General features: G+C 39.7%; 1 protein-coding gene and 1 pseudogene across 1 annotated transcript in view; one reads left to right on the forward strand and one right to left on the reverse strand.

Annotated features, from left to right (window-relative positions):
- The window catches only part of RBFOX1 (RNA binding fox-1 homolog 1), a 1,503,477-nt gene that overhangs the window by 1,355,789 nt on the left and 119,809 nt on the right, over positions 1-27,879 (reverse strand). The window lies entirely within an intron of this gene.
- Positions 11,395-11,806, forward strand: LOC123807148 (annotated as a pseudogene).

Consider the following 27,879-nt stretch of genomic DNA (forward strand, 5'->3'; position numbering starts at 1 on the left):
CCCAAATCATGAGGTTTTGTCATAAGTTTATAATATGATGCAATAGAACATTCTCAGAACCAAGACCCATGATACCTGTGTACCAGGTGCAGCTCTCTCATGTACTTCCATAACAATTGTGCTAAGTCATGAAAACTCTTTAGCATGAGTTTCACTTTGTTAAAGAAATGAAAAAATCTTTACCAACTTCTAAAGCACTTTAAAGGCGTCAGAAACTACATTTTGGACTGTATAAAATATTACAGATTATTCATGTTTTCTTACCCTTGTTTCCAGCAACCATGTATTTTTCCGAACAAAATTAGTTTCTACTCTATCCAGTTATGTATGCATTAAATGGTACACCAATAACTTTACAACATATAGGTGATCTTAAAGTGGAGCATGGTTAATATCTTCTACCACAATATACTTGCTGTAATGCTGTGCTGTGTGCGCCTCTAAATTTTCAAGAGTGACTCAAAGTCAAAGTCTGGCCTCATTTGCCAGTGAACGTAAATGTCATCCCTCCCCCTCCTCTGGTAATAAATTCTTCTGCAATAGAAAAGATGAAACAGTAGGTTATCATAATTACAGGCACCATGGTAGCAGGAAGACAACATTAACAACTAATTAATAGGATATTTTCAGGTAATGCTCCACTTGAAAATCCTGCCCAGTATTCAAGCTCACCAGTGGAGGTGACTCTAGTTTAACTCATGCTTGTATCAGATGAGAAAACACAGGCACATTTTTCAATCCAACCAGGCTGTCTGTTTAGAAGATGCTACAGAACTGATTAATGACAGAAAGCAGAAAGGAACTGCTCCGACTGTGTCTGTCAAGGTCAAATGCACAATCAGACAAAACCAGAAGAGCCAGGGAAGTTGCCCGGTCTGGATTTAGGCTGCTGGCCTCCCATTTTGGCTGAAGCCACCAATGTGTTGTCATTCCCTCTTGTTTCCAGTCATACCACACACAAGATGGAGAGGCATATGGTACCTTCCCCCACTTGGAGTAAATGTGGGCTTTAATTTAAGCTTTAAGCCTTTTAGAGTCCTTTGCCAGCAAGATAAAATACATAAGCCATGCTATTCTGAGCAACATATTTTCTGCAATATGCCTTGCATCCATGGTCCAATAAGTTTGAGGGTAGGACCAATAGCAACTAAGTCAAGCCACATTTTTGATAGAGAAAAATGAAAGGTGTGTGTTCCCAAAAATATTAGGCAAATAATAATAACAACAACAACTATTCACCAAGTGCTTATATGTTACAGGCACAGTACTGAGAGCTTTATGTACATTTTCTCCTTTAAACTTCATTACAACCCCATGGGGTAAGTCGTCTTTAATATCCTAATTTTTTGAAAGAAGAAACAAAGGCTTAGAAAATTAAGTCATTTGCTCCAGGTCTGCCTGTCAGTTGCACAAAGCCAGATTCAACAAAGGCAATAGGACTCCAGAGTCTTCACACCTGACATCAGCATACACAGTGATACTATATACTGTACAGTATATACACTATACACATATATATATACACTGAACATTGCTGTATATGTACTGGGTACCAAACATTTCTCTTTAGTTTTGGTTATACTATACTAACTTGTGAACTCAATAACACTAAATGAGACATCAGAGCAAGACAGACTCATTCAAAAGACTGCTCTCATTAATTCATTTATGCAAACACTTATTAAACATCTATAGTACCTGAAGTGCAGCAGTATAGACTGGGGACTTCACAAACATATATGACAGGTCTGGGAGTAAAGAATAAATAGTTCCATGTACTAGAACTGTTGTAATGGCTCTTACTTGCTCCTTTGAGTTTGAGCAAAAAAAAAAAAATGAAAGTATACATATATAGATACACTTATGCACATATACATATATCAACTCACAAAACTGTACTCTCATTCATTTCACATAAAAAGATCATGAAATATCAGGTTTTTGGTGATATGTATGAGCTTTAGGAGTGAGATTTTCTTAACCACAACTAGAGAGACAAAATCCTGGGGAACAATTGAAATAAGCCTCCAATAAATGCAAACTGTTCTTTGTAGCTACTTCTAAGAGTACCAGGTTGTGGTTCAAAATGCCCCCAGCACTTCTAGTAGGTAGGGCAGCCATCTCCCTCTGCTTTGAGTGCTCTGACACCTAGGCTATCTTCCCAGCTTTGGCAAGCATGATGGGTACAAATAGATGAATGGCCACAGAGCCCTGGATGCAAGGTCAGAACCACTGGCACCACCACATGTCACTCTGCTTGCTTAATCCCCCTCTCTCAGGGCCCAAGCCTGCCCTTCTGCTGGCAAGGATAGCAGACACTATTTGGAAGTGGTTGAGAGAATCAACTGTGCTAACTGCACTTTTCCCTTTGGGCAATTCAAAAATAAATAAACAATGAAGGAGAGACAGAGAGCATGCACACACTAAAGCAAGATTTCCTCCAAATTCGGTCTTGCCACAGGGGCATCAGAGCATTTTGGGGAGATGATTATTAAACTCTCATGTTCCTAAATCCCACACAGACTTGTATGCCAGAATGAGATGGGGGCCTAGAATATGCATTTTAGCACATGCGAAAAGTGATTCATTTACACATGAAAACACGAGCATAACTGGCTAAGCGATGCACATAATTCTCCTGAAGGGGCTAAACCACAATTACCCTGAGCAACCAAAGAGTGCCCTGTGACTGTGGCAACTCTGCATTAGCAACTGAGTTTATTTTAAGTTGGCAAAATAGGCACTCGTGAACTGGCACATGAGATAGTTTCCTGATGCAGACGACAGAGACCCATTTCCAGCTTCCTTGCAGGCACTCTGCTATCAGTTTCATCCCCAGTGCTTGTTATATTCGGTTTTATAACATCTGCTATAAAAGCATTCATTATAATACCCATCTGACAGCTGCCGGTAAACAAAACAACTGCATGACAGCAGATGGAAAATGGCACCATTTGGTGATGTTGAATGTCGCAGGTAGTTTTCGGAGGTCATCTAAAACCACATAGGATGCAGAAGATTCCTAGATTCTGTGCCAAGGTCCACGGTAGGTTAGATAAATAAAGGCATTCAATTATTTCAGAATTGACTAGCTACACTTTGCATTGTGCTTGGGGTCTCATTTGGTTTTGGATCACCAAATTTCCTCTCAATCTCTTTTATTCTGGATCCTTCAGTAAAAGAAAATCAAGCTGCTCTTTTAGCCCAGTAATGTTTGGTAATGCAAAATTGATATATTTGGCTAAAAATGGAGGGTATGTGCTTCTGGTCTTGGCATTGGGAAAGTTTGCAACATTCTGATTTGCATTTAAAGATAAGAATGATGTAGGCAGACCATAATACTATGTTCCTTATATATATAATTTCCTCTACTTCATGCCGTGTGGTCTCATTACTTCCAAGATTTCTTTGTTCACAGCTTTATAGTTTTTAATTTACTTACTGAAGTTGATAGCACTCTGATAGCTGGGAAACAAGGAGTGAGCAGAAAATATAAGCAGGGACAAAATATATTGATCTTTATTTTGTTTTCCTCATAGCCAAAGATTTCTGAGATCATATACCTCTTTTCTTTGTCTGAAATAGACAATAACATCAGGGAAGGAATTGCCAGCCAGGTTTATTAAGACTGTATTTTGTGTTTAACCATCTTTTTTTATTTTTTGGCCAAAATCAATAGTGGCAGATACATTTGTTCTCAAACCTTTAATTGGTTCTTGGTCTTTGGGAGTAAAAACTTTATTTCTTATTGCAGAAAATTAGGCAAATAGAAGGAAGCATAAAAATAAATCACCCACAGTCTGCCTCCTTGAGATAAACACTGTTGGTGTATTTCATTCTGGATGTCTGTATATGTGTATAAAAAAATACACATATAATCTGAACTATTCCCAGTATGCCATAAAAATATTTTCAACATATGTGGACCTGATATATGTACAGAGATATATATATCCATCCATATGCACCTACAGGAACACACACAAAACCCTTAATATGAGTAACATCATACGAGGTTCCACACCCAGACAAGGAAAGCTGCTTACTCTTGGTGTGTGCCAAACATTAGTTAATATTATCCTACTCTTTCCCTCTCTATCTGCACCTTCCACTACTACCTACTTACATTATCATAGCCAAGCAAAGTGTATCTTGCCTCCTTCCCTCTCAGTTTCCAATGGTACCTCCTGTGTCCTAACCCATAACTCTGACAATATGTTTAAACAATGCCTAACTGACCACTTTGTTTCCATTTGGTCTCCTCCAATCTGTTTTCCACAACACAGCCAGAGGGATCCTCAAAATGCATGTGGGATCAAATTACCCCTCTGTTTAGATATTCCTAAACCCTCCCTACCCCACCACCACTATTTTAAGGTGGCTGAGAAGATGCCCAGCCTCTGACTCCTGCCATTCCTTTCTGACTTTCACTCCTTTCACCTCCAGACAGGGCTCTTCTTCAGTGTCTCAGCTTGCTTGCATCTGGATTGTTGTATATGCTATCACTGTAGCCTATGCCATCATTCCTCTTCTCCTCTTTCCCCTTTTCATTGACTAAACCAACTCCTCTCTCCACTATAACTCCTGCTCCAATCCCAAGTTACTTCCTTAAAAATGCAGAATGTTTTCTTTGACCTCCTATAGGTAGCCCCACTGTATCCTGTTTCTCTCATCAAGAAGCAATTAGGGGGAAAGTATGAGAATGGATTTTTACTTTATTTTTTAACACTTTATTTATTTATTTTTAGAGAGAAGTAAAAGGAGGGAGAAAGAGATGGAGAGAAACATCAGTGTATGATTGCCTCTTGAGTGTCCCCTACCGGGGACCTGGCTTGCAGCCCAGGCATGTACCCTGACTGGGACTCGAACCAGTGACCCTTTAGTTTGCAGGCCAGCTCTCAATCCACTGAGCCACACCATCTAGGACAAAAATGGCTTTTTAATTGTGATTTGTCATGGAGGTGTCTCTCTGATATACCACTGCACCCTCCCAACCTGGTCCATAATAAATGATGTTTAAAAGCATGCTAAATGGATATTAAATCAATATAGTTCACTGTATCACTTAATAGAGAAGTAGAACTGCAAAAATAATCAATGACTTGCTAGGACTTTGAATCATGATAGTCTAAAAACTGGATTTTCCCAACTCAGGGCCCATTGCACACCGGTGTTACCCCACATTTACTGGGGTATTCTGCCCTAACCTAATATTGAGCACTTGGAACACTGACCTGTTCCTCCATTTACTTTTCATTCCCCATCAGCACTGTTAGTGCCACATTTGCTGCCCTCATTCTTGAGACAAGGTCACCATCATCCAGACATGCACTAGCTATGGCAGCTTCCATCATCTCTCCTGACTTCAGTCTTTCCTCACACTGATCCATAATCCATCCAAACATAACCTTATGACAGGGTCCACATCATGACCCACCTTTCCATAGCTCTGCCTTCAATATCAAACTAGATGCAAGCTCCAGTTCTGTTCCTGGACCTCACAATTCTCTACTTACTTTCTCCACCAAAATCATATCTGTCCTCTCTTACTGAGCAAATTTCTTTAGAGACCCTCATAGATAATGTGTTTGTCCTTGCACCCATACCTCTGCACCTAACAGCTCTGCATGCACACTTTCCTTTAGATTTCTCTTTGACAATTCATACTCTCTGCTTCTTCAAACTTGGTCCAAGTTCCCTTATATAGAAAAATTATCCCATAATATCACAATCTAGCCCCGGTCCATCACTCAATGTGTTTTTTAATGAATTAGTCTATAAATGAGTGGATTTTAGACCTACCACAATAACTGATAAACTATAAAAAGCATTTCACCATATTTGATTTCTAAGGCATTGTTCTGCCCTGGATACTAGATCTCAGACAAAATGAGTGCATATAAAAACACAATCATATCAGAACAAATATTTTTCAAGCCCTCTGGGAGACCCTCTTCTTTCCACTGCAAGGAACAAATATCCAAGGAAGACATGGAATTAATAATGCCAGAGCAATACAACATCGACTTTAAGTCACAGCTATTTAGGCCAGAAAGAAGATGTGGGTCTGCTCTCCACAGCTCTCAGGATAACACATCCTGTCACCCCGTCTGAAAGGCACCTGTCTTCCATTCTTTAGGGTGCTAAGGGAAGACCTAAACCTTCTCCTGCCCCCACTCTCATGTTCACCATACCATTATTATATATATTTTAAAAGATTAAATCTATAAATTTATGTTTTAAAATAATAGATAGCAATAGCTCACAGTCTTTCCACAAGTTTTGTTTCTTATGAAAATATAGACATAAGCAATATAAACATGTACATTGATCAGGGTGAGATAATATATTTTATTTACATAATTATTAGGAAGTTTTAAAATGTTCAGTGTGACCCAGGCTGGTGTGGTTCAGTTGGTTGGAGCATCATCCTGTTAAACTGAAAGGTCACAGGTTGGATTCCCAATCAGAGTACATGCCTAGGTTGTGAGTCTGATCCCCATTTGGGGTGCAAATGGAAGGCAACCAACTTATGTTTCTCCATCACATCAATGTTTCTCTTTCTCTCTCTGTCTCCCCCTTCTTCTCTCTAAAATAAATAAACATTTTTTTCAATTAAAATATTCAATGTGAATTGTCACTTGAGACGATCATCCCCAAGCCCCTGTTTGCAAACACTACCTCATTTTTTTGAGAACTAGGATGTGATGGAAAGAGGCAGGCTGAGGCTAGAAAAACAAGGTACAGGTTTGCATTGTGCTGGTGAGTACACAAGTGGCCTTACCCTCTCTGAACTTCAGTTTCTTCATTGTAAAACGGGGATAATCAGCTCATTGTCAGTATTGAATGCCTTGTGACAGGATAAGATCACCCAGAATGTGGGCAGAAGGGAAGCCTCAATGAAGTGAATTTAGCAGAAAAATGGAAGGAGAAAAAATGATAGCAAGTATAGGCAAGTTTTATTTCTGGGTTTTGTATAAAGAAGATCAGAGAAACTGGGTGGCAGATGGAGGGGAAGTGGAGTCACAGGAGATTTTTTCCTTTTTTGCATATATTACAGCATGTGCACATAGTGATGGGTGTGATCTTGTCCTGTCTAAAGGTGTCAAATATCATCTCTAAGATGGAGAATCCTAAATGTGTACCTTTATATGAAGCATCTCTCTTATCCTCCAGACTCAAAGAACCAACTGTCTTCTTGACGTCTCTCCTTAGAACTCCAATGGGCACCTCATGCTGAGTCAGTCCAAACATGAACTCCCAATTCCTCCTCCTTCTTCAACTCCCTCTTCTTCGCTCTTTTCCTCCCTGACAATCTGCTCCTCTTGCAATTCATCTTGGAAAAAGCACTTCAATTTTTTAAATGCTCAGGCTGAAATTCTTGTAGTAACCATTGGCTCCTCTCTCTTTGGCACATCACAGTCAATCCACTACCTAAGTAACCTGTCTTTGCTTTTGAAATACATCAAACTCTGACCATTTCTTACTCCTGCATTGCTACCAACCTGCTCATATCTCACCTGGATGTCTGTAATGCTCCCTAACCCCCAAGCTAGACCCCCTGCTTTGACCTTACCCCACATCTCTTTTCCACCCAACATCCAGAATGTTCCTTTCAAAATGTGCATTATGTCATGCTGTCTCTCTGCTGAGTATCCTCCAATGGCTTGCTGTCTTACTTAAAGCAAAATCCTAGGTCCATCCCATGACCTTGAGAGCCCTACATGCTCTAGCTTCTGCTAACTCTGTGATGTCATATATTACTATTCTCACCTCTCTCATAACCCCCACTCTAGCCATACCAAACTCCTTACTGTGAATGTGACAAACAATATCCAGCCAAGTGCCTTTGCCCTAGCTGTCCCTCTGTCTGGTCCTCCCAGATATCCACATGGAACTTTTTTCCTCACCACTTCCAGGTTTCTACTCAAATGTCACATCTCAGAGAGGCAATCTTAGAGCTCCATGCAAAAAAAGCATCCCTCACCCAATGTATCATGTCCTATTCCCCTTACATTGTTTTCTTTTTCTCTTTTTTAAAGATTTTATTTATTTATCTTTAAAGAGAAGGGAAAGGAGGGAGAAAGGGAGAGAAACATCAATGTGTGGTTGCCTCTCACACCCCCTCCTGGGGACCTGGCCTGCAACCCATGCATGTGCCCTACCTGGGAATTGAACTGGTGACCCTTTGGTTCACAGGCTGGCACTTAATCCACTGAGCCACATCAGCTAGGGCTGTTTTATTTTTCTTCATGTCCATTGCATTATATGTCATTTCTTTTTATTTATATGGCTCAGTCTGCCCCATATCCCCATCCCTTGCAGAACATAAGTTTCTTGAAAGAATTTTGTTTATGCTTGCTTTTATGTTACATATTAAGTTTCTAAAAGACTGCCAAGAATTTAGTAAGTGCTTAATAATATTTGCCAGTGAATTAATATATATAATCTGATATTTCTGGGTTTCTTTCCCTGCATCCCTCACTAATAAATTAATATAAACAAATTTCAATAAAATAGTATGTTCCATGGCTAAATAAAACTACATTAAGAGGTTTATTCAGATATTTTTTAGAATTTACTCTATTCTTAACAAGCTAAATATTTTCATTAAAAAAAGAATCATGGAAAAATAGGGCCCCACTATATTCACACGTTTCCATAGGAATATAGAAGAAATAAGATAAAGGCTGTGCTATTTAACTACAACTTTTCCTAAATGCCCATAGGTGATCAGAAAATCCAATGTAATCAGCCTTTGTTACAATAAACATTATTTTAAAGTAATAGTTAAAGTCATGCTGTGATATTTAGGTTTAAATGAGTTGTTAAAACATATGTTTAATGATAAAAGGAATGGCTAAGTAAACATTAGATCAATTCAATACAATGTTATGCAACAATCAAAATAATAATTGGAAAAAGGTAGACTTATGAAGAATGTTTATAGGTTGAAAACAGTAAAAAATGAATGCATGTTATTATTTGAGTATGTAAACATATATCCATAAAGATATAAGCATACCTTTAAAAAATCATTGCAGGTTGGTGGTATTGTAAGTGGGCCTTTCCACTTATACTAAAATGACTGTGCTATATTGTCTTATGTCAATTAAGAAGTGATACTTTGTAAAGATGAAAGAGAATACGGCAGGGAAAAAGAACAACACTGAATTAAAAGCCAATAAATATTCCAGTCCATAATCTTCCAATTACTTACTTAAAACAACACATCTTAAGCAAATTATTCATCATTTCTGTGTCCAAGTGTTCTTTTCCAAAGAGTAAGGATAATAATGTAATACAATTTCCAAAGAGTATGAGTGGCAAAAGCAATGCTGCATAGTCATCAAATGTCCTCATATTCCTCCTGGGCATAGAAGGTCTGCATTACCCAGCCTCCCTTGCATCCAACAGGACCATGTGACTGAACTCAAGCCAATGCATTGTGATCAAAAATGATACAAAGCACTTCCAGGAAACATTCCACATAAATGTTAATGTTCTCTGCCCCTATTCATGGGCCTTGAACCAGAATATTCCAAGATAATGAAGCCATAGCTAGAAGGAGCCTAGACCCAGAGAAAAACCCAATTTTCATGAGCAAATTATGAGAACAAGAAATAAGTCTTAATTATGTGACACCCTTAATATATTGTAGGTTGACTGCATGCTGCTGATGTTGGCTCCTGTCTTAGTCTGTTCGGGCTGCTTTAACAAAAATACCATAAACTGGGTAGCTCATAAACAACAAAGATTTATGTATCACAGTTCAACAGGCTGGGTAGTCCAAGATCATTGTGCTGGTAGGTCCAGTGTCTGATGGGAGCTTGAGTCCTCTTTGATGACCATCTTTTCAATGTAACCTCATCATGGTGGAAGGGAAGGGAGGTTTCTTAGGCCTCTTTTTATAAGAGCTCCAGGGTCATGACCTAAGCACCTCCTACAGGCCCCACCTCCTCAGACCATTACCTTAGGAAAACCTTGAAGACAATCCAAAATGCTCTCCAATGAAACTGCTAACATAAACATGTGGGGATTTTTCTGGCTTGCAGGAAAAAATAAATTCAGAGACCATGATGATGATTTTAAATAAGGTCTTCCATTGTGTTGTGCATTTGGCTGGATGAAAAGATGCAAATGTACATTAACAGTGGTTGGGACTACCAGCTATGGCTCAGTGAGGAGGCCAGCAAATCCTCCCTCTAAAAGCATCACACTAAAAAGCTAGACAAAATCAACCCTCCATCCAATTTTCTAGCACTCTAAAAATCAACCAAATGCATCCAATAATCTGGAAGTATTTACCTGAAAAACTACTGGGCTTCAGGTAAGAAGGGTGGGAATCTTTGGTGTCCCAGACAGGGAGTGCTCCCATTCCCAGCAACCATGAAGGCTCAGCCTGGGTGGACTTGTTGTGAGTCCCGGCAGTTTTGCTGCCATGGTCAGATGAGTTCACTTGATTTGCAGTGGAAAGCAGTGACTATATCCAACAGCATCATTAGTAGAAGTGAAATTCTTCTCGGTGGTGGGAAAGTGGGGAGAGCTCATGGCATAACTGACCTTACTGGGCAAGCATATTCCAAATTGAGACCATGTACAGGTTCAGTGGAGAGTGGAAAGGTCCTAAGCTATGCACACATTTCTGACCAATCCTAAGGCAGTACACAGATGAAAGTGTGATGCCGAAGGGCCCAGCAAGTGTAAATACTTGGGAAGACTTGCAAATGGCCGGAACACTGGATACACTTCCCTACACATACATAGACCCATTAACAGAAAACAGGAGCCTTCTTACTGTTCTAAGTGTTCAAACATAGCCTTATTTCCATTTTTGGTTGGCCAATCAGCTACACAGACAATGCAGAAAGCCCTTAGAAACCAAGATTAAAAACAAAATAAAACATAGAAAAAATGACAATAACAATAAGAATGGAACAAAGGCATGCATGGCCACCTACCAGGAGGAAACAGATTTCACAGTTCTAGCCAAGACAAGTCTACAAACAAAGATACAAACAACAAAGGTAGCAACAATAATAACCACCTGGGGAATATGTTGCCTAAATATCTACCTTTCAACAAAAAAAATTATGAAACATGCAAAAAGATAAAAAAATTGTGGCTAATACTCAATGAAAAGAATAGTTACTAGACATCATCTCTGTATGTCAGCAGATACTGGGTTTAGTAGACAAAGGCCTCAAAAATTATTACAAGTATGGTCAAAGAACTAAAGAAAAAATGTTAAGAATCAAAATATATAAATGATTAATAAAAATAGCAAATTTAAATAAAGAATAAAATTTAAAGTGTCATAGGAATACTATGTGCAACTGTGTAGTTAAAGAATTAGATAACCTAGGTTTCCTCTTTCATCAGGGACCCACCAAGATGGGCCGTGGTCACACCAAGACCATGAGGAAGGCAGCCTGGGTCACCATGGAGAAGTACCACATGTGCCTGGGCAGTGACTTCCACACTAACAAGTGTGTGTGCAAAGATATCGCCATAATCCCCACCAAGAAGCTCCGAAAGAAGAGAGTAGGCTATGTCACACATCTGATGAGGTGGATTCACAGAGGCCCCACGAGAGGAATCTAGATCCAATGAGCTGCAGGAAGAGGAGAGAGAGGGGAGAGATCATTACGCTCCCGAGGTCTCAGCCATGGGTCAGGAGATCATTGAAGTTGATCTTGACACTAAGGAGATGCTGAAGCTCTTGGACGTTGGTAGCCTGTCCAACCTGCAGGTCACTCGGCCTACAGTCGGGATGAATTTCAAAACAACACGTGGAGCTGTTTGAATCCTTCTGCTGTGCTGTAATATTATCAATAAACCATTGACAACCAAAAAAAATTAGATAACCTAGGTAAAAATGAAAAATTCCTAGAAAGACACAAACTATAAAATCAAGAAAATAGAAAACCTAAATAGACCGATACCAAAAAAAGAAATTGTTAGTGAGCACAAAACTTCCCCAAAAGAAACACCCAGAACCAGATGGCTCCACTGGTGAACTTTACCAAAATTTTAAAGAAGAATTAAGATCAACACTTCTAAATCTCTTAAGAAAGAATAGAAAATGAAGTAATACAGCTTAGCTCACTTAGTAAGCCCAGTATTACCCTGACATCAAACCAGGAAAAAAGTATTATAAGAAAATAATGCTGCAGACCAACAGCCATTATAAATATGGATGCAAAAAAAATTCTCAAGAAAATATGAGCAAACCAAATGCAGCAACACAGGAAAAGAATTTCAACCATGACATACAAGAATCTGTCAAGGTAACACATGGTAATAATAGAATTAAAGACAAAACCACATGATCATCTCAACAGATACAAAAAAGATTTTGACAAACACCTGCAGCTAGTATCATACACAATGCTGAAACCCAATAAGCTGCTCCCAAACTCCTGACACACAGAAACTATGAGTGATAACAAATGTCTCTGATATAATACATTAAGTTTTGAGTTAATTTACTTCACAACAATAGCTCTCTATAAATAATAGCAACAATAACACCATAAGAAGGTGGGAAAGAGGAGGAGGAGGAGAAGCAATAGCAGCAGCAGCAGTAGTAGTAATAGTTGTTGTACTAGTAGTAGTTGTTGTCATACAGCCTCTGAGCCAGTAGAGCTCTGAGTCAGGACTCCAGAATGACATGAGGGTTGATGTGGAGCTCAGCCAGTAAAGGGTGGCCCATGTCCAAGGCATCAGAGGGTCCAAGCATGGGGTCAGGTCTCTAACACTTATATTCTTCCTAAGGTCACAATTTGTCCTACACAGGACCAAGCCTACCTGAAAAGATTAAATGGCCCTAGCTGTGGGCACAAGTAACATGGAGACGGGATCCAGCCTCCAGCCTCCCAGGAAGTGAAGTGAAAGAACCACCAAAGTCAACACCTGTTCTCAAGAAGATGTCTGCATCATAATTACGGAGCCTGGGAACCTCAGGCTTGAACAGTTTAAGGAGGAAACAACCCCCATGTAGCCCCTACCTCCTCTAACACATCCAAGAGTTATCCAACAATTGCTTTAGGGGGCACCTTGCTGTCTCTGGGCTCCTAGATTCCTGACCACTTGCACCCTCTTTGTAGTAACACAGCTGCTCTCCAGTGGTCTTCTCACCCACCCACCCTTATGCCTCACCAGAGCCCAGCCCTTGAGGCCCTCCAAATGGCTTGTTGGCACAGCCTACCTATATTTCCTCTTTCCTTCCCAATATGAGCAATTTATGTTCTGAATGAGATACTCTAGCCCTTAATTTGTTATAGTTTGTGTCCTCTTTTTGTGAAGGTGTTCAGCTGTAGGAGCTCAGGGTTCCTCATGACAGAAAATGTCGATCTGTATCTACTTTACTTTCAGTCACAAGAGAAAATAGACAAGCCATTGCTAAAGATATAAAGTGAGGTTAAATTTAGGAGTTATATAAGTAAACACAGATATATTAATCTGATAAAAGTCTTCAAGGAGTACACTAAAAGGGAGATGAGATGACCATTAGGATCCCCCTGACAAAAGATTCAAGATTCAAGAACCTTGTGTTTAATACAAGGGCATCTGAGATAAATACATTCCCACTGTTACACTGTTTCAAAATATGCTTTTATTTGCAGAAAGCCATCAGTAATGGGAATTCTAAATGTATTTGGAAAATACTTAATGAATACTTAATTTCTTGAATCCATAGATATGGAGAGCAAAAGGTAAATAGGAGAAAGTGACCTCTGTTAGTGTGGGCGAGGTCATAGGCTAGTGTCTATGTTCTTATGACCATAATAAAATATTTATAATATTCTTATTTCTTTTGGATAGAAAGCAATCATCATATTTAAGGGAAGAATAAGATTCTAAAACATGACTGTTTCAAAACAAAGTCAGTTTAAAGTTCTAAATTTTAAAATCACAAAGTATCCAAAATGTTAAATGGCTCCATCTTCAGGGTAAATGTGAAAAGTCTCTATTTTCCTCAGCCCTGAAAGTGCAGGAGCTATTTCAAGTCTTTCCTGAATTAGATAAATGTAGCTGTGGACTCAAATCCCCCTGGCTCCAGCAGTTGTAGCTACACAATCAGTTTTGCCTGTACTCAGTGTCCACAATGAGTTGGAAAGTGTCCTTACCCCAGTGTGGGCTTGGTTGTACTCATTCGAAATTCAAATTCTCATGATATTCAAAATACTGTTGAGTAGAGTAATGCTTTCTCTCCAAGGGCATCTGGAAAGTTCTTCCACAAATGTTCTCTCGAGCGCCTTTATGTTTTATTGGGATAACAGTGATGGGAGCAGGTCTTGTTTTTCTCCTTTCCCAGAAAAAGAAATAGGGTAGTAATCTAATTCCCTACATTTTATAAGATCGTTGTTGAACTTGAAAACAATTTGTATTTGTTATGGAATAATAGAAAAACCATCAAGCACTTCTATTCACATGATATTTTAAGAAGACAAAAACATGTGACCACTATTTTGGTCCCCCAAATCACAAGCTAATAGATAGTTTGATATGAAAGAGATCAATTAAATTTAGAGCTGGGAATTACATAAGTAAACTGATATTGGCCACAGACCACAGTAGGAGGAAGAAAGCTGGATAGAGGCCAAAGGGAGAAGGAACCAAGACGGGGCAGGGAAATGAAAAGCTATTTAATGTTAGGCCGTATATGAGTAGGACAGTGGAAGAAGGCAGAGAACACAGCCAGTAGCTGACTGGAGAAAACAAGAAAAGAGGTTCAATTGTCTAATTCCATAACAAAGAAAAAGGAAATCAACATGATAAAATTACTAGAGTAAATAACGCAAATTTTGGCCACACTCGTTTCTTTATTACGGCCATCTTGTTATTTTCAGTCACTAAAATAAACCAGTGGGTGCAGCCAGAAGCTGACATATCTCCACTTGCAAGTGGTCACCATCATTTCTTCAATGCAAACAACAAAGCATTGGGAATACCACAGTTTAAAAAATATATCTGTGGGTTGCCTGTTCTCATGGAGATTGCAGCCTATGTGTATGCTTGTTGTAGGCACTTCAGGACAAAAGTGGGATTCCCCCAGCTAAGGACACATGTGCCCAATAGACATATAATGCTGTTCTCCATTTATTAATAAATTAAATATATGCTTATCTGGTTTTAGCTTTAGAACCAATGCAATATCTCAGATTAAAAAAAAAACAAAACAAGAAAATGACATAGGAATCTCTGTTACCAAATAATAACAACAATAATAATAGTTATAATAATTGTTATGATAGCTAATACTTATTGAGCTCTTACCAGATATTAGAAACTAGGCTTTTAGTTTACTAACATGTCATTTATTCTTCACAAAGATTCTTTGAGGTTACATATCATTATTACCCTCTTTTACAATTGGGGAAATGGGGGTACAGAGAACTTAACTAAATTATTCAGAGTCACATGACTAATTTGGAGCTGAGATTTAGAACTGGGCTCTCTGACTCCAGAGATAGGCCCCTCCCCACTAAACCAGTGGTTCTCCCACACGGCTGTTCAGTAGGCTCACTTGGTAGGCTTGTGAAAAACCACCAGCACTGGGGACCTGGCTCCAAACCTGTGAAATCAGAATCCCTGGGGTTTTTTTTTATTTCTGAATGACCCTATGTGATTCTGACATGTAGTCAAAAGTTGAGAGCCTCTGCCTGAGACAGTCATCTCTTTCTACGACATAATTGTGAAATTTTCTGATGGTCCTCACATGTTTCCTCTTCTGGGCACTGAGCACTTTGAAACCACTATTATGCAATGTGTTGCCTACAGACCAGCAGCAGCAGTCCCCCAGGAACTGGTGATAAGCACGGCCCCTCAGGCCTTGTCCCAGACCTACTGATGCAAAATCTGGGTATTTTATTCAGATCCCGATACGCACATTAAATGAGTATTATCACAAAATGTGCCCTAGAGAGAACACACTAGTTCCTGGAATGATGAATAGGTGCTAAGAACAACTAATGCACAGCAATATCCACCACCTTCACTGCCCAGCCTCCTAACACCCACCAGAAAGATAGCCATCCCCACCAAGCATTCTGTGGTCAAACACATGGGGGACAGACTGGATTAAACCAAGTCAAATTACTTTATCTACTCCAGGCTCTAGCAAAACCTATAATGTTAAAGTACTAATGTGTACCATAAATCTCCAAGAGGAGAAATTTCCCAAATATTTATAGCTGTGGTACCCTGTAACTCAGAAATCCTATTAACATCTTTTGCAGACAATGTGTTTCTAGGGACATATTATGGAAAATATATATTCAGAAGAGATAATCATTTTTCTTACCTCGATGGCTACCCTGCACACCTTTTCATAGTTAGGTGCTGGCAATTTGCTTATTACAATGAATATTGGTAGTAGCCATAAAATTATAGCAAACTTTTATCAAGCACTTGCTTTGTATATCAGGCATAGTTCTAAGTGCTTATACCATGTTAACTCATTTTATCTTCATAACTACCCTGTTAGAGAGGTATGGCTTGTATTACCACTTTATGGTAAAGCAAACAGGAATAGATGAGTTAAGTAACTAGTCCAAGGTCATACAGCTAGTAAATGGTGGGTGCAAGATTTTAACCCAGGCCATCTGGCTTCCTTTTACTCACTAGATTATTGGAAAATGGATTGCTTGCATCCCAGCTACTCTCAAAGGTATCCTGAGATTGACCATAGAGTGTCTAAGCCTAGTCCATCAGTCTGAACTTTTATAAGAGAGCATAAAACCTTAGCTCAAACACTCAAGTGCACTCATCCACCATGAGATCTCGATGCTGATATTCCAAATCATGTGATGCTCATTAAGGGAATAAGCACCACAGCATGTGTTCAATGCTGATGTTCCTATGGCTGACAGTCTAAGTTTTGTATTCTTAACATATGATACACTTTGCTTTCTGATGGGGCATACCAGTGGGGACCACAGGATATTGATCTTTCATCCCTTCCACCACTCACTCTGAAACACAAAACAGCAAGTCTGGGAAATCAAGGCACAGCCATCAATAAGATGATGCCACCTCACAGATGTTCAAACCAAGCCATAATATTACAGGGGCCAGTCGTGTTGTTCCCCAACTACAGGTAAATGAACTCAAGTGAATAAGAAAAAAAAATGGCAGAGTCTTGGGAGCTCACTGCTGCAGACTCAGGAATTTGTGTTGTTTTTTAAGCTGCCCTATGTTTGGGGCCCACTGAGAATCACGCAGTGGAAGGTCAATGTCTGAAAAAAAAGGCAGAGCTATCCTCAGGCACATCATTAGTAAAAAAAAAAAAAAAAAGGCTCTGAAATGAAGGCTAGTGAGGGTCCACTCTATACAACCAAAATAATTCTGCCTCTTTCTTCCACAGCAGGAACACTAGATCTGGAAGGCCATGGAGTAAGCATCCAGAAAGAAAGAATGGTCACTGGTGAACAGGGAAAGAGGGTTGTTCATATTTGTTGTTCTTATTGTTTTGGTTTTTTTAGTTTTCCCTTGAGTGCTGGGCATGTGTCTATAAATAATGCATAACACTAACTAAGGTCTTGTCTATGTGCTGGGTATCTTCTGTGTACTTTAAAAATGTTTGATCTTTAAATACTCACAGTTCCATCCTTTGGCAAATATTTAAGAGTTTACTTTTTGTCAGGCACTATTCTGGGTGTTGGCAGCTATAGTGGGCAGAATAATGCCTCCCCACCCACCAAATGTCCGTGTTCTAATCTCCAGAATCTGGGAATACATTAATTTACATACTCAAAAGGGACTCTGCAGTTGTGGTTAAGGACTTTGCAACAGGGGGATTATCTTGGATTGTCCAGGTAAATACAACGTCCTTAAAATCACATGAGTCTTTCAAAGTGGAGAACCTTTCCTGGCTGAGATCAGAGGGAAATGTGAACAGTGAAAAAGGCATGGACAGATGCTATGTCCTTGGCTTTGAAAGTGGAGGAAGCAGCCCAGAGCCAAGGAGTGTGGGTGGGCTCTAGAAGCTGGAAGAAACAAAAAGAGGATTCTCTCCTGGGGCCTCCAGAATGGAAAGCAGACCTGCCTACAACTTGCTGTTCACTTAGCAAGACCCATATTGGACTCCTGATCTACAGAACTATAAGCCAATAAATTTTGTGTTATTTCAGTCACCAAATTTGCAGCAATTTTTAATAATTTTTTAATCTTCTCCCGAGGACATGCTTACTGATTTTAGAGAGAGAAGAAGGGAAGGAAGGAGGAAGAGAGAGAAAAAGAGAGAGAGACATTGATGTGAGAAACATTAATTGGTTACCTCTTGCACTCGACCTGAACAAGGATTGCACCCACAGTCTAGGTATGTGCCCCAACTGAGAATCAAACCCACAGTCTTTTGGTGCATGCATGACATTCCAACCAACTGAGCCACCCAGCCAGGGATGCAGCAATTTTTTATATCAGTGATAGAAAACAAGTACAACATTGAGCTGGGTGGCTCAGTTGGTTGGAGTATCATCCTGTGCACCAAAAAAAGGTTGCAGGTTAGATCCCTGGTTGAGACATATATGGGAGACAGCTGATTGATGTTTCACTCTCACATCAATGTTTTTCTCTCTCTCTAAAATCAATAAAAGCAAGCAAGCAAATAAAACAAATAAAGCATTGAAAAGAACCCTGCTCTCATGGAGGATATAGGCTTGTGAAGCACCCTGTAAATATTACTCTCCTGATTTTAAAGAACAGCAAACAGGCATAGGAGAACTAAACAACTTGATTCCATTCATACAGTTAATAACCCAGAGAGGCAGGACTTGAACACAGGAAGTCCAACTCCAAAGGCTACATCATAGCCATTATCCTATGCTGTGTGTCACAAACAGGTACAGGGCTGACCTATCAGAGGACATGGAGTTGGGTGGCCCAAGGTGCTACCACAGGGGCTCTTGTTTCACTGGGAGGTGGTCAGGGGAGATGTAGAATGACAGTTCTGCACTCTGGAAACCAGAGTTTGCTCACATGGCTAGAACTCAGGTGGGTTTCAACTTCAGAACTCACCTTCCTGTTTCTCCAAATCATTCCTGCTTCTTCTGCCTTCCCACTGAAGTGACTGGGAGAAGATGAAGACACTGCATCTCTCTGTTGCCCGGGTGTCACTGTCCCTGCACAAGGGTCCTCTTAACTCTTACTGCCAAAGCACTGGCTGCAGGGCCTTGTTTTCAGGACTTTTATCCACAAAGAAGTGTGACATCCTTTACCAATAACAAAGGTGACCAAATTATCCATTCCTTTGGTTCTCAGTCATTTTTACCTTTCATCTTAAGACACATGCAACTTCTCTGTTACTCTAAAGGATGGGTCCCCCCTCCCAATTTCCACAAACTATTTATACCCTAGACCAGGCTGGAACCTGAAATCCAGGCATGCTTATCCCCTTGCTCCTGAGTTACAGCATGATACAGTATGTTTTATGGCAAGACATTTCCAGAAGTACTTAAGATTTAACTGTTGGTCAAACAAGTCCAGTAACAAAGTATTCCACCAAAAGTCAGCTATGTTTTTTTCTAAGTTTTAGTTACTGAACTACTGCCTTGCCAAACCATGTTTCTAGATTCAGCCCAAAGATATTACTGAGGTAGGTTTCTAAATAAGGTCTTGAACCACTTATGGTAGCAAAGAACTATAACAATAGGGAATGTTTTAAATATACTGGAGTATAACTGGACAGTGAAGCCTTGAAATGGATGTTATAGATTGATATGTTGTCATGGAAGATGTTCATACTGTATGTCATTACAATGGTTATATACAGAATAACACCTGCCTTTTGCCTACTGAAGTAAGAGAGAGAGAGAATAAGCATGAGATCCTAAATACCTCAACATCATAGTTAACAGCACCACGAGTGCTAGTATAATGATATTTATTTTACTTTTTAAAATTTGTGCTTTGACATAGATAATGTAATAAGCACATGTTCATTTCACACCTACTATGCCTAGGAATGCATGAAAGAGACTCAGAGGAGAAGGCCATAATTCCTTGGTGACTTCACTAACCCTTCATTCAGTGGCTATTTACTGCAGGTTTTCACTTGCTGAACACTGGTACAGGCACTGGAGAAACAACAAGGAGCAAGGCCAACATGCCTTGGCTCCCAAGGAGCTTATAGTGTGATGGAAGTCAGAGGAAAGGCAATAAACAAGCAAACAGCAAAGTCTCTCTCATTATCTTCTAACCTATCCCATTGTTCTTTTAACATTATTTCTATAAATGACGACCTATTCACTAATGTGTTACTGCAGATAAACAGCCCATTTGCTTGAGCATTCTAGGAACTAACTTCAAAAGATGTAGACTCTGACCTGCAGACATTCCAGCTTTGGGAGTTTGCTGACCTCCTTCAACACTTATGTGCACAGACTGTGCTGGCTTACACGAAGTCCCCGCAGTGGAGAACTCTCAACACCCTCTTTTGATTCCTCTGTTATGTTTTTTTTTCCTCCCCCCTCCTTACAAAAACCCCTGTCCCTATCCAATTGTTAAGATGGTCTCTGTGACATGGGTCCACCACCTTCTCAAGCTGCCGCTCTTGGATAAACCTACTTTCCTTCCACCAAACCTTGTCTCTTGATTATTGGCTTTCAAGCAACAGGCAGCTGAGCCTGGGTTTCGTATCAATCTCATGGGCTTCAGCTCCATGATTATATCCTTCCTGGTACCCTCACCTCACACATTGATTTTAGCAGCATGTAGTCCATCTCAGCTGCCCACTGACATAACCCCTCCAAATTTTTTCATTTATAAGACTTCAAACTCTAAAATCATCTTTCTCTACAATTCATTTCTCACCACAATAACACTAAAGTATGTTAGTTCTTAGTGGATTACTCAGACACATCAATCTTTTCCACTTGTCAAGTTCAACTCTTGCATTCATTCCACCTATCACCCTAACTCTCCTACAGCTAAAAATCAGCCCCAATTATCACATTTCCTTCTGACCTTGACCCCAGGACCAATGATCACCTAGGCTTTACTACTCTGCCTTCAGTCATATCTGCTATCCATTTTCTTCTTATATAGTTAATAAAATGATGAGCATGGTTTTATGAAGTCCATTATGACATCAGCAGCCCTTCACTGTTCAGTCACCTTTCCCCAACCCTAAGTCTATGCTTCGGCACACAGCAGGGCTCCCAACCTTTTCTGTCATCCAGACCTTCATCCCCTTTTTGATGTCTCAGTGTCATCAGATGCTCCAGTCATCTACAAAAATCTTCAAGGACATCTGATCCCACAGAGCATGGGTGGGGGAGGGAGTTGAAACAAAGAAGTGACAGGGCCGGTGGAAATGCAGAACACCAAGCCAGGTGACACAGGAATCTCCTGGTTAAACACCTCTCCCCCCAACATTTAATAAACTCTGCAAAGAAAGAACCCTCCCCCAACCCCCAGGAGTGACAGAGAGTGAGAAAAACAACCTACAGAGTTGCAAGTATCAGAAAGACATAAAGACCTTAGCAGATAGCTTATTTCCAGGAAGATAAAAATGTCATTATCTATTATCTGACAGGTCCTCTGGGCAATTTTTACACATAATCTGTAATGATCAAAATGCATTTTCAAGGTTGTATTGTTATACACTTATTATAGATAATGAAACTAGGCTCAAGTTAAGTAATTTGCACAGAACCAATACATTTGGGAGCCAGACTTTTGAACTCAAGCCTGTCTGAGCCTAAGTGTAAGACCTGCCCTCTTCCCTTAGCTGTTAATATTTTAGTTGGAAGGAGAAAATAAGCAGAAATTAGAAAGAATTGTTATGGGAATTCCTCGGGTTGTGGGGGGGACCTGATTGGCCCTGAAAACTTCTGCATCATGCAATGAACCTTTTTTCCCTTGCTCATGTGAACAGATTAAACTAATAGATTATGAGCATTATTCTTAAGCAACTTATATCAGGGTTGATGGGAGCCTGTTCTTGAAAGATAAGCTGCATATCAGCACTGAGGGAAAATGAATTAAAATGCAAATCTGAGTGTGCCCCCATTGTTAGGCTATCTTTAATAGATATGTCTTCCTGAATACATCACAGGCAAAAACTGTCAGTTTGCATCCCAAATAAAGCAAAACCAACCTCTAATGGCATTTTGCTAAGGGTAAAGTTTATAATTGGATTTTTCCAGGGGTGGAGTTTGTAGTTGACCTTCACCTGGACCTGTAATCTTTGCCTCATAGAAGAGAAAAAAAAATACAACTTCTCCTCCCTGATACTTTTCTGGAGCAGTGGTTTGACCAAGCACCAAAGCCTCAGCTGCAAAGAAGAAAACCCTACATCTTCTGCTCCCCAGTCCCAAAGGGAGCAGTGACCACTCTGAGGCCCCAGGACTGTGCCCATAATGGCTCAGACCCACCTTCAGGCAGGTAGCTAACGACAGTTCTATCATGTACAGAAGACTGGGCACTGCACTTAAACATGACTAAAGGGCAGGTGAAAATCTTCGAACATGTTCTGTCTTTCGGTACCCCTAAGTCCCCATTTCATTAGGGTCAAGAGTCAGCACTACCTGTGCTAGAGAAGATATGCAACCAAAACTGGTCAGATCCCAAACAAAGAGCAATGCAACATTTAAATACTAAACAAAAAGAAATGTCCAAAAATATGTCATTAAACTGTAGTAATATTGGAAATAACAATAATGGCAATAACAACTAACATCTGCACTTTTTAAAAAAGCCAAATGAGTACAGTGAGTGATGCAAACTTAAAATATGAGGGAAGTAGAAATCAGGCTGGTAGAAATAGTCTAGAGAGAAAGTACAGTCTGAACTGTCCCTTGAAGGGTACAATTTGGAAGGCAAGGAAGGTGATCAAAGAACAGTTTTAAGCAAACATGGAGTGACAACAAGAACATACACTAGGGACACTGAGAGTGATGAACATGTGTTTTGGCTCTTCCTGTCCAACACCCTTTTTGCCCTTCTTTTAGTAACCCCACTAGACTTTAACAAACAGTTCCTCTCCCCATCATATGGCCTTGCCTCCCAAAACACAGGGTTGGTCATGTGGCTGTTCAGAGTAGCCTATTTCCACCCAAAGCAGTAATTGTTCTAAGATGGGCCCTGTGAGATCGGCAGAAAGACACCTCTGTTATTCAGGGATTGATAAGGTACCAAGAGTGAAGAGTTCTTCTTGTCTTAAAAGCAAAGACACTGGTGAAGTTAGAGTCTGGAGTTCAGGGTCATCCTAGTCACCACTTGAAGACTACCTATCTGAGAATAAAATCAAAATAAGAAAAAGAATCAGAGATGAGATATAGAAAAAGGAAAAGACAGAGAGAGAGAGACCCTGATGACATTTTTTGAGCACCTGAATCTGACCTCCTACAACTTGGTGAACCAATGGAACTTTCAGTTAGGTGACACAACCTATATTCTCTATATTATTTGTTTGAGTTGGATCCCTGTCTAAAGAATCCTGAAGTACATGGTGTCAATTTCAGCAGGAGCGGAAGGGTGGTGAGATGGAGTAGGTGGGTGCTATGTGTCAAAATCAGATACTTCACTGCATTGCCAACTAAAATGTTTTCTACTTTGAGAACTGGAAGCCACTGTAAGACAAACAACTCAATTACTTATTTATTTATTTAGCACCAATGTGAATAGATAACATCCTGTGTTAGAAGTACAGGCTTTTGTAAGAATAATTTTCACTCCACCATCTGTGTGTGTGTGTGTGTGTGTGTGAGAGAGAGAGAGAGAGAGAGAGAGAGAGAGAGAGAGAGAGAGAGAGAGAGAGAGAGAGATGGGGGTGCATGAACACACCTCATTGAGGAAACATTAAACACCCCTTTCTCATCAAATCCAGTTACTGCAGGGAGGGGTGTATCCCAGCAATTCCAGCATGTGAGTTTGACATTCTCCTTTCTCTTGTGCATTGTTCCACTTTACCATTGGCCTCTCTTTTTCCCTACATCTCAAAAATCTCATTTACCTTGCACAGTTGAGTGATCAGACAGCTCAGAGTTCTTGTAAATAACCCTTAGCAATTGCTGAGTCCTGACAGAGCTGAACAAAAAAGGAAGAGAGAGTTTCTCTGTAGCCATAAAAAATTTCATTTCCCCATATGTGTTGTGAATTTATATGTTCATCTGCATATTTATCAGACACACAACTATGGCTTTTTATGGAGATTGAAAATCTAGCTCAGAAGATTTTAACTAGCTGAAATTAACATCCACCAGAGGGCAGACTTGTTATCTTTACTGGGTTTGAAACGAAAATTTGAACTCCTTAGGAGCGAGACTTCTGCAAAATACAGCTGCTTGCTAAGTACAGTTTCCTCTGGTTTCTACTGTCTTCAGATAATGAACCCTGTAACTTGTGTCACATGAAGAGTAGGATTGAATGATTGCTTCTGCTTGGCAGCTGTAAAGGTAATTCAGAAGATTATTATGTTTTACCGGTAAATAGGTAAATGTAAAAAACAATAATGATGCCCTATTCTTTACTGAGCACTTACTAGGTATCATGACCTTCATTCAGCCCTTTACTTCATCATATTCAGAATAACTTTATCAGGTGGGTACTAAAGTTATTATTATCTACATTTAAAAACTAAAGAAACTTAGACATTTCACCAATTTACCTAAACTCACATGACTAATCTGTGAATGATAATTCCATGCTTGTGCCCCCACCAAAAAAATTAAGGTCTTTGAATAAAAAGATTCAACTTTATAGGACTCTGAGCTTTTAGATGGTATAAAGCAATATAGGAAAGTAAGCACTTCGGATGCATTGACAGTCTCGTGATGAGCTCCAGTGAGTGTGTTCAGATTCAAACATTTAAGATAATGGGGGAGGTGAGGGACAAATACTATATGATCTCACCTTTAACTGGAATATAAGTGACAAAAGAAAAAAGCAAACAAAATATAACCAGAGACACTGAAATTAAGAATAATCTAACAATATCCATGGGGGGGGGAGGGGCCAGTGGGGAGAAGGCTTTTCAGGAACTACTGTAAAGGACACATGGACAAAACCAAGGGGGAGGGTGGAAGCAAGGGAGGGAGGTGGGGATGGCTGGGGTGGTGGGGAGTGGTGGGGGTAAATGTAGACAACTGTACTTGAACAACAATAAAATAATTAAAAAAGAAAATGAAAATACGAAAAGGAATCTTGTAGAAATTGTCACCTCTACATGATGTATAAATTTTATAAATGTAATATTCCCAGAATAGAAACAGATATGCAAAGAACCGTCCCATTACCTAATGAGATAATATTTAGAAGTCTGGTTTAATTTATAATTATTGAAAGTATTACCAAGTTTATAACACAAAAGAAATCTAGTAATTGGCATTAACTATAGTTCAAAAATGTATGAGTACAAGTATCTGCCTGATTTTGAATGCATAAGCATAATAGCACAGTAAACAACTCCCTTTGGAGTTTACAGACTTCGGATGAAGATTAAAATCACAAAATCTTTAGTCACAGAATTTAAAGCACAATAAAGCCGGTATGTTTGACAGGCAGGAATTGTACAATACTTCCCACTTCTTCCCTAAATTGGCACTTCTTTCATACCTGCTTCTCTTTTTTAAATGCATTGCATTTAATTAAGGTTTAGGTAAAAATATTCCCACAGGCACCCACTGACTCATAAACACTGCAGATTTAGGTTAAAATGTCAGGTGGACATGGCATTTTTACATATCAGTGATTCTTTAACTTATTTAAAAATGTGTTCTACTCAAACATTTGGAAAGAAACTAATAATTACCAATAAAGGCTTTCCAATCTTGAGGCTAAGATACCAAGACACTATTCAAGCTCAGAGAATATCCAGCATTTACATGAAAACCCCAGTGTCAAGAAAACAAATTAACATACCAATTCCAATGAAAAAAAAAAATAACCCTCTATGGTTTATCTGATTTTTCAAGCCCTGGAAACCTTTCAGCTGCTAAGTGTTTAATACAATCAAGGGTTGCGACAACAATGTACTCACCCTTTGGTTATGCTCAGACAGGGTTCCTTCATGCACAATGAAATGCCTACATGAAATTTTGTTTTAACATGCTACCATACACTGTTTAGTTTACAACATTCCCCCCCCCCAAAAAAAATAGATCTGCTTTGACAATTATTTCATGGTGAGTGGTCTTATCAATCCCCCAAAGCAATTTTCAGAAGAGTCTATTGGCCAAGAGAGTCCCCTTGGCCTGTCCCCACCCTCTCACTGCTCCTAGAAATTCTCCTTTTAAACAGGAGGCCTTTGATTCTAGGTATCCACTGCCAAAGCACCCTTTTCTGAAGACCTATGTCCCAAGGATAATTCATAATTAATCTTCCCTGAGCTTCCTTTTGCTGAGTTATTGCTGACACTGCAAAGCACATTGTACCCCAGTCCTCCATCTGTGGTTTTCCAACAGCTCAGAACATACAGGTCCTGAACTGGATGTGGGCATTGCATTCTTCCCCAAATCTTCCTTTCCTTGAAATACATCAGTACTGTTCTTGGAAGAAGGAAGAGAGACAACATATTGAAGCCTGTGACCTTTGTATCTGGGAATGATTAGTATGCCACTGTCCTTCCTCATGCAGAAAGTACTTGGTGCTCCTTGAAGATGGATCTCACACTCACACATGAAGCCTTGAGCATACCCAGCACTTCCTGTCTACAACGCAAATTCTGGTCTTTGGAAATCTGCATTGTTTGATTCTGGCACTCATATCAAAGAAGTTTTATTTTGTGTAATGTTTTTGCAGCTAAGAAAAATAAAGCCTGAATTTCAAAGAGGAACAAAATTAGGTGGTTGTGAAGGACTGACAGTGCTTTGTAGCTCCCCCAGCTTCTGAATTTGGTTCAACCTACTCAAAGTTTATTCCCAGTGGTTGGGAGGCTGGCTAGATGCTTCATAAAGGAAAAGTATCTGTTGGTAATAGTAACACAAAGCATGGCAATTTCAGTCTTGGAACAAGACAGAAGCCAGAGCTTGGTTTCTCTAAGTGTGAGGTAGGCATGTATAGAGGACAATGACTCGTTCTGAACGTGATGGAAGTGATCAGCTCCAACACTTTCAAAGGCACACTGTATAATCCTAAATGATGTTGGGCTTTTGTTATTTGAGGATTACCCTGCAGTGAAGTGTGTGACTTTCAGGCATATTGTTGCCCAGTGTTTATGTTTGGACTTGGATCTCACTTCTGCATTGTTTTCTCTGCAGTGCACAATCCCTTCTCAACTCAAGTGTGATGTTTCATCAGTGAACTTCTCTAGCCAATGGGATAGATAGAGAATAAGAAGATTAATTGATAGATTGAGCCCTTATTCATTTTTTAAAAATTACTTAAGGCCTGATCAAGGAGCAAGGCTATAAAATGAAGTTAGACAAGGCTCTGTTCTTATAAAAGCTGATGTTCCCATTGCCACTGGGAGGGAGAGAGACAAACACTGATATGCAAGGGATAAATGTCCTACTAATAATAAAACAGGATCATTGGGGAGTATGATGTGGGCACCCTCCCAGAGAATGAGTGGTCAGAGGAAGTCTTTTTAGGGATGTGACATGAGATGAGAGCATTCATGGAATGATGAAGACATTGATCTTGAGAAAGTTGGCACAGAGTATTCAGGAAAGAACCAGAAAATACAAGTCTTGTGATGGGTACATGGTTTGCTCATAGAGAACTCACTAGAGTGGTAAGAAGACAAGATCAGAATGTCATCAGGAACCAGACTATGGAGAGCCTTACAGGCTAGGCTAAGGACTTTGTGTTTTGTTCTAACCACATTGTAAAGTATTTACAGCATCACTCTGACTGGATGTGGGAGAATAGAGATGCAGGAGCTCAATTATGAGGCTCTACTAGGAATGTGCCAAGGATGGAGGTGTCTGT

Source organism: Phyllostomus hastatus, unplaced genomic scaffold (genome assembly GCF_019186645.2).
Source record: "Phyllostomus hastatus isolate PE091 unplaced genomic scaffold, TTU_PhHast_1.1 phas_scaffold_442, whole genome shotgun sequence".
NCBI lineage: Eukaryota > Metazoa > Chordata > Mammalia > Chiroptera > Phyllostomidae > Phyllostomus > Phyllostomus hastatus.